The sequence below is a fragment of the Phyllobates terribilis genome, unplaced genomic scaffold, assembly GCF_046119375.1.
Source record: "Phyllobates terribilis strain yellow unplaced genomic scaffold, ASM4611937v1 Scaffold_12__6_contigs__length_324123572, whole genome shotgun sequence".
NCBI classification, from domain to species: domain Eukaryota; kingdom Metazoa; phylum Chordata; class Amphibia; order Anura; family Dendrobatidae; genus Phyllobates; species Phyllobates terribilis.
Window position 1 is genome coordinate 177,334,637 of NW_027362772.1, and position 6,927 is coordinate 177,341,563.

The following is a 6,927-nucleotide window of genomic DNA, read 5'->3' on the forward strand; positions in this document are numbered from 1 at the left end:
TTCCTTGAATAATTTGTGATGTGCTGTGCATCCTTTATGTGACCACTGCAGCCTATCAGTGACTTCCGCAGTCATATCACAGCTTAGGCTATTGATTGGCTGCAAAAGTGACATAAATGATGTATGGCATTGACATGCAACCATCTGGAGGACTGGTGGAAACCACTGAAATCGCAAGGGCTTTACAAGGTAGCCATTGTTATTTATCATGTTACGCCATTGTCTGCTGCTGCAAAAATGTCATAAAATCTTCTGTAAAAGCCATAGACGCGCACATGAAAATGAGTGAGTTGAATTCAAAATTCTCATTCACTGAAATTGCTCATGAAAGCCAGAAATTTGTGGCACATTGCACATTATCGATTTTAACCACCAAAAGGCAACACAAAGGACTCATATTCAGATGAAACTGTTTTACTGTCACATAAGTAAGACATAGTAGGTTTTATGTACAATGTAGAGTCAGGCCATTCAATGTATAATGGATGAACCAAACTCGCTGTAATCCTCGGATGTGATCCACATCTCCTTAAAAGATTCTAATCTGGTCAGGATTGATCCTCCAATCCACGGAGCAAATTTACTATCACTCCAGGCAAAAACTTTAATATGAACAGTCTCTGGTGCCAGGGTTCTAATTTTGTTGTAAAGTCTATCCTCAAGGCCTGGGAAAAGGGTAGATGCACCAGACAACAAGATGTTTTTGAAAAGTGACATCCATAAATGCTTTCAATGATCATTTTGTGCACACCTAGAGCATCCATTGATAGATGGAGAAAATAGGATCTCTGGCGTAAGAAACCTCTGGCGGCCAATGGTAACGACCTTCCCATCTGGAAGTATGTATTTCTCTAAACCTTCTGCAGAACACTTTTCCCCTTCCTACTTTGAATCTAAAGCCAGAGAGCAAAGTTTCTCCTTTATTTCTCTAGCAATGTCTTTCTCTGCGCTGCTAACAAAGGAATGTCCGGTCTCCATAAGAAGCCTCATTAAATGATCTGTGATGTCCCGACCAGCGAAGTTAAGACGATTTCCTTCATGGGGCAGTGGAGTACCTTCAAATATGGGAAATGTAGAGGTGACACCATCTCCAATGTCCACGACTAAGCCTGTTGTGCGACCACTGGCATAGAGAGACAGAGTAGCTTGTAATGCCACATACATGGCAGGGACATTAAAGCTTTCAAACATCACTTCTGCCATGATCTCACGGTTGCTTCTTGGATTGAACGGAGCTTCAGATAGCAAGACGGGGCTTTCATTAGATTGAATTTGAAGCTCACAGTCATACACATGCTTCCAGATCCTCTCCATGTCCGGCCAAGATTTCACAATGCCGTGCTCTATGGGATATGTCAATGCCAAGATTCCTCTTAAGGATTGAGCTTCTTCACCAACATAGTAAGCTTTTCTGTTGGCTTCCAGCATGCTGTATCCGGTTCTAACACGACCAATCATTGAGCTGATGACTGATCTTGGTACAGTATCACCAGATAGTCCATCTTTACATATACCGGATCCATTGTCAAAAATGACGACTGGAGCATCTAGATAATTAGACATTTTTATGTCTTGGCCAGATCTTCACTGAGAGATGAGCACTTTCTGGTGTGGAATATGCAGAAGCAATCAGTGATGTCACAATATTCTAAGTGTATTTAAATGATAGTTAACCTAAAATTATTATATTGCTACTCTGCATTCAAATAAGGGGCTCCAAAGCCCTGGCCAACTGGCAGATCCGCCTCTGATCTTTTGCAAACTGCAACACTCAGCCTATCCTGACTGCTGCTGGAAATTTAAAGGTTGGAGAACTGTTGGAGAGGAATGCTCCTTTACCAAAGACAGTGGTAAATATTCAGTGATTCAGTTCAGTGATTCAGTTTGTCGCTCATCCACCTCTCAAGCTTAAAGAGTAACCGTCGTTTTAAGTGTTATTTCATAAATCAATATTACACATGAATTAAGCAACTTTATAATTTATCTTATGAGAGAAATCTACTTCTTTCTCCTCCTGCACTGATCATTCACTCTCACTTCATGGGTAAAAGTGATAAAATCTATATTCACTGATGACAGATTTCTCCATTACTGAGATTGAATTTTTTAAAGCACCAACTGTCGTTTCATTTGGAGGGACGATGAGGAGTGAGGAGCTATAGGCAGATCCACATGATCTACTGCAAGTTCTCCTGAAACAACAGTTACTGTTCCACATAGAACTTTATGAACACCAACTATCATCTTCTATCTCAGGAATGGGAAAATCTGTTTTTATTAAAGATAGATTTTACCCGAAAATTGAGAATTTTGAGAATGAAAGATAAGTCTAGTGGGATGCAGAAGCAGATTTCTCTGATATGATAAATAACAACGTTTCTTATTTTCATGTGTACTATTGATTTATGAAAAAAAAACATTAAAACAAAGGTTACTCTTTAAGGCTTAGATCAGACAAAGCGGAAATGTCAAGCGGCCACGACCTTATTTTTTTAATAGACTGTTAAAGGGAACCGGTTATGTCTCCAAATGCTATTAACTTGCAGATATGGGGATAAAATGCAGGTTAACAGAGTTCTAAAGCTATGCAGCCGCCATACTGAGAGTCCCACTGCCAGAAGGAAATGAACTTTAATCCTCCTGACAGCCTCCTCCTTTCTGTCTTAGAGGTGTGGCCATTGTGGCTTGAGCAACCACCCAGTACATAGTGAGTGGTGGCGGTAACCTGGCCACGGCACTGACTGACAGCCAGCTAGCACTATTTTCCTCCTGGTAGCTGGGCTGTCAGTGCAGCAGCTGCACAGCTTTAGAATGCAGATTAACCAAATATCAGCAGGTTACAGGTTCCCTTTAAACAGTTACTTGATTTTGCACAAAAAGAACTGGCTCAACTGCAAAATCTCATGGTAATTACAGTTAAATTTATGGGTAGCATAGCTGATCAGCAATATCTAGTGATAATTATCAAAGAAGAACCCACTTTCACCCATTACACAGAGCTCTTTCAGTTGACCCAATCAGTTGGACTGCAAAGGGTCCATATACTGTTCTTGAACAGGTGCTCTTTTCTGTCTTTGTCCGCCACTGGCATATATTTATAAACATGCACAGAAAACGTTAAGTAAGACCGTAATAGGTAACAGGTTAAACCTAATAAAAAACACTCCTAACTCTTGTTAGAAGTAGGATTTGAATCCAAACTACCAGGGGAGATTACAATCTAACAACAGCTCCTAAGAATGGTCATATAGATTAGATGGCTGTGGGCCAAATGATGCTTGAGTGGATTTATTGGCCAACAGCCATCTCGACTCTCCCATACGCTGAAGTGCATGCTTTGCCGAGCACTCCTGTATTCTCTATGAGAAAGCCCCAAACTGACAGGTTGGCTGGTAGCTTATCTCTGGTAGAACAATGCAATCGACAGTCCAAAAGCAGAACCCCATACACATTAAGCCATCTCAAGGAATCCATTGATATTAGCATGGTCAAGTAAGGAGGGCCTTTAGGTCGTTCAGCCATTCTATCTTCAAAGATATCTGCAAAAGTATCTCCTTACAAACCTGGGTCCAGAGCTGCACCAGCCTCTCTTGATTGGCTGTAACAAACAGTTTGCATTGACTGAGCCGCTAAGCTCAGCAGTTGGCTGCAGCACTGTCACAGCCACTCAACAGAGACTGGGGCGGAGCAGAGAGGCAGCGCTCTACCTGAGGCAGGTAAGTAAAGCTCTATTTGCTATTTTACACATGGCTCGGACTAAGTGCTAAAAATAAGCAAAAGGAGACAACCAATTTATAAAAAAATCACTAACAAAAAAATATATACTTTGAAATTAACAACATGAAACAGTGGCAAATGAGAGAATTAAAAACATGATGCAGGCCACCCCAGATGGGACTCACTCAACCACTCGCTTAGGAAGCCAGTGCCTTATCCATTAGGCCACTAGGGATATTAAGGTTTTAGTTGAAAGAATTGATTAGTATCTTGTTAAGTAGTTTTTGTTGTTAGTCATAACTCAGGTACAAGACTGTATGGAGAATGTTACAGAATTTTATGGAAAGTTGCCAAAGTTAATGAATCATCACTAAAAAAAGCATTATTTACCTTTCAGAACAACCATCATGATAGTCACATTGGGCAGATGTGCTGCTGATTTTCCATTTGACAAAGCTAGGACGAAACGTGCATTGGAGTGCGAGGACCACGTGTGAGCTAATGCCACTACATACCCACATGTAAGTTACTTTTACTACTATGTTTGAACATGAGTTACACCTAGTTTTAAGTATTATATAATATGTGCATTTCCCCAGAGGGGCCCATACACTAATATTTTATGGTTTTAAAGCTTGTTATTACTTCATCAATTGCCCATATACCAGTACTAATGGACAGAGCTCCTTTTTTGGATGTCTTTTTTTTGCTATCCGTGATCTGTTAAAAATAAAACGTTCTATGTCAGGACTATTCAGACATTTTCTTGAGACGCACCAAGGAGATTGTAATTCATTATGTGTTGTAGACATTACTAGAGGGGGCAATTGGGCCAAGTTCCTTTTAAAACGTGAAGGATTTTGGATTCTAAAATTGGACACCAGATTTCCTAATGGTTTAAATTTCAAAACGGATCTCATGTATCTGCATTAATAGAGTGTTTTTATGAAATTTTTGCATTTTTTTTCATTCATTTAAATGATTATGAACATGTCTATATATGTTAAATTGATGCATAAGCTTCATGTTGTACTTTTCCTTTTTATTCTATACTATATAGGGTTAATATATTTTCTGGACAAAACAGTCATGTCCTTATCACGCCCTCTTTCTGGGGCAAGTGTTATATATTTTTTCATTCCTTCAGACGTACCTTTTCAGGACTAAGAGCTACATATTCGAAACACGTAGACCGCATTGTCTTTTTCCCCTTTTCCGTTAATGTTTGTAATGTACTTTCCCTTTTTTTAATCGTTTAATTAAATGTGATGCTTTAGATCCATATCTATATTTTCCTATATCGCTTGCTGGAGCCACCTTTTTCTTTCATGTTCATCCTGTATTTGACCTGCAGAACGACCGCGTCAGCAGACACCAATGCAGCTGAAATAGCTCAGCTGGGAGAGAGTTAACCTCAAGATCTAAAGGTCTCTTGTTCAATCTTGGGTTTTGGCAAGTTACTTTTCTTTTCACCCAATAATTTGCAAGCAGAAAAAACAGATGTAACGAGACCTAACCAGTATAAATATTTACAACAAAAGTAAAAATATTGGACACTTTTTGTTTTTATGACATGAGTTATCTTTTATTTTGACCTTTCTTGTTATGGAAGTCATTTTTAATTTCAGATTACATAGTAACATAGTAACATAGTTTGTAAAGCCGAATAAAGACTGGTGGTACCCCACTAGTGACGCTTACCCAATCTGAGTATATTCCATTTATAACCACCCTCTGCCTTCTATCCTTTAGCCAGTTAGCTACCCACTTGCAGACATTTTCCCCCAGCCCCATCATTCTCATTTTGTATACCAACCTATTATGTGGCACGCTATCGAACGCTTTTGAGAAGTCGAGATACACGACATCCACTGGTTCCCCCTGATCTACTCGAGAGCTAACCTCCTCGTAGAAGTCAATCAGATTTGTTTGGCAGGAGCGATTCCTCATGAATCCATGTTGGTTCGGGATTAAAAGATTATTAGCATCAAGATGCTCCGTAATTGCCTCTTTAATGAAGCTTTCAAAAATTTGGCCCACAACGGACGTCAGACTCACCGGCCGATAGTTTCCGGCGTCACTTTTCGCTCCCTTTTTGAATATTGGCACTACATTCGCCTGTCGCCAATCAAGTGGCACAGACCCAGTCTCAACAGAGTCCTTAAATATAAGATATAACGGTCTGTCTATCACATTACTTAGTTCCCTTAGTACCCGTGGGTGTATGCCATCAGGTCCTGGTGATTTGTTTATTTTAATGTTACTGAGGCGTTTCTGTACCCCAGCTTGGGTTAGATTTGTCATACTTAGTGGAGGATTAAGTTTGTCACTTCTCATTTCTCCTGTTAGTTCGATTTCCTTTGTGAAAGTTGTCGAAAAAAAATTATTTAATAGATTAGCTTTATCCTCATCTTTCTCTATGATTTTGCCTTCCTCACTTTTTATCGGTCCAATATTATCTGATTTAATCCTTTTACTATTTATATACGTAAAGAACAGTTTGGGATTTGATCTACTTTCCCTAGCAATACGTCTCTCTATTTCCTCCTTCGCTATTTTTATTTGTTTTTTACAGGTTCTCGTTTTTTCCTTGTAACACATTAGTGCCTCCTTACTGTTTTCCTGTTTTAATCTCTTGAATGCCTCTTTTTTGCTATTTAGCGCCCCTTTTACGTTCTTGTTCAACCATATTGGTTTCCTCTTATTTCTGGCCCTTTTATTCCCATACGGTATATATCTCTCGCACTGAGTATTCAGAATTCTTTTGAAGGTTTCCCATTTACTATTCGTATTCCTTTGATTAAGAACTTTGTCCCAGTCAATAAGTTGAAGGCTTTCTTTCAGCTGATCAAACTTCGCCCTCCTAAAGTTTAATGTTTTTGTTGTTCCCTTATTGATAACCCTACTGAAGGGCATTTTGAAGTCGATAATATTATGGTCGCTATTACCTAGGTGCCCCCCTATCTGTACCTCAGTTATTCTATCAGGCCTATTAGTCAATATTAAGTCCAACACAGCCTTCCCTCTCGTTGGTTCCTGCACTAGTTGGGAGAGATAATTATCCTTAATATTTGTCAAGAACCTTTTTCCTTTCTGAGATCTACAGGTTTCTGTTTCCCAGTCAATATCTGGGTAGTTGAAATCCCCCATTACAATCACTTCATTATGTTTTGCTACTTTGTCTATTTGTCCTAATAGCAGATTCTCATT

General features: G+C 39.3%; 1 pseudogene; it reads right to left on the bottom strand.

Annotated features, from left to right (window-relative positions):
• Positions 1 to 471: 471 nt before the first annotated feature.
• LOC141173186 (actin, cytoplasmic 1 pseudogene) lies at positions 472 to 1,563 on the bottom strand (annotated as a pseudogene).
• Positions 1,564 to 6,927: the final 5,364 nt, after the last annotated feature.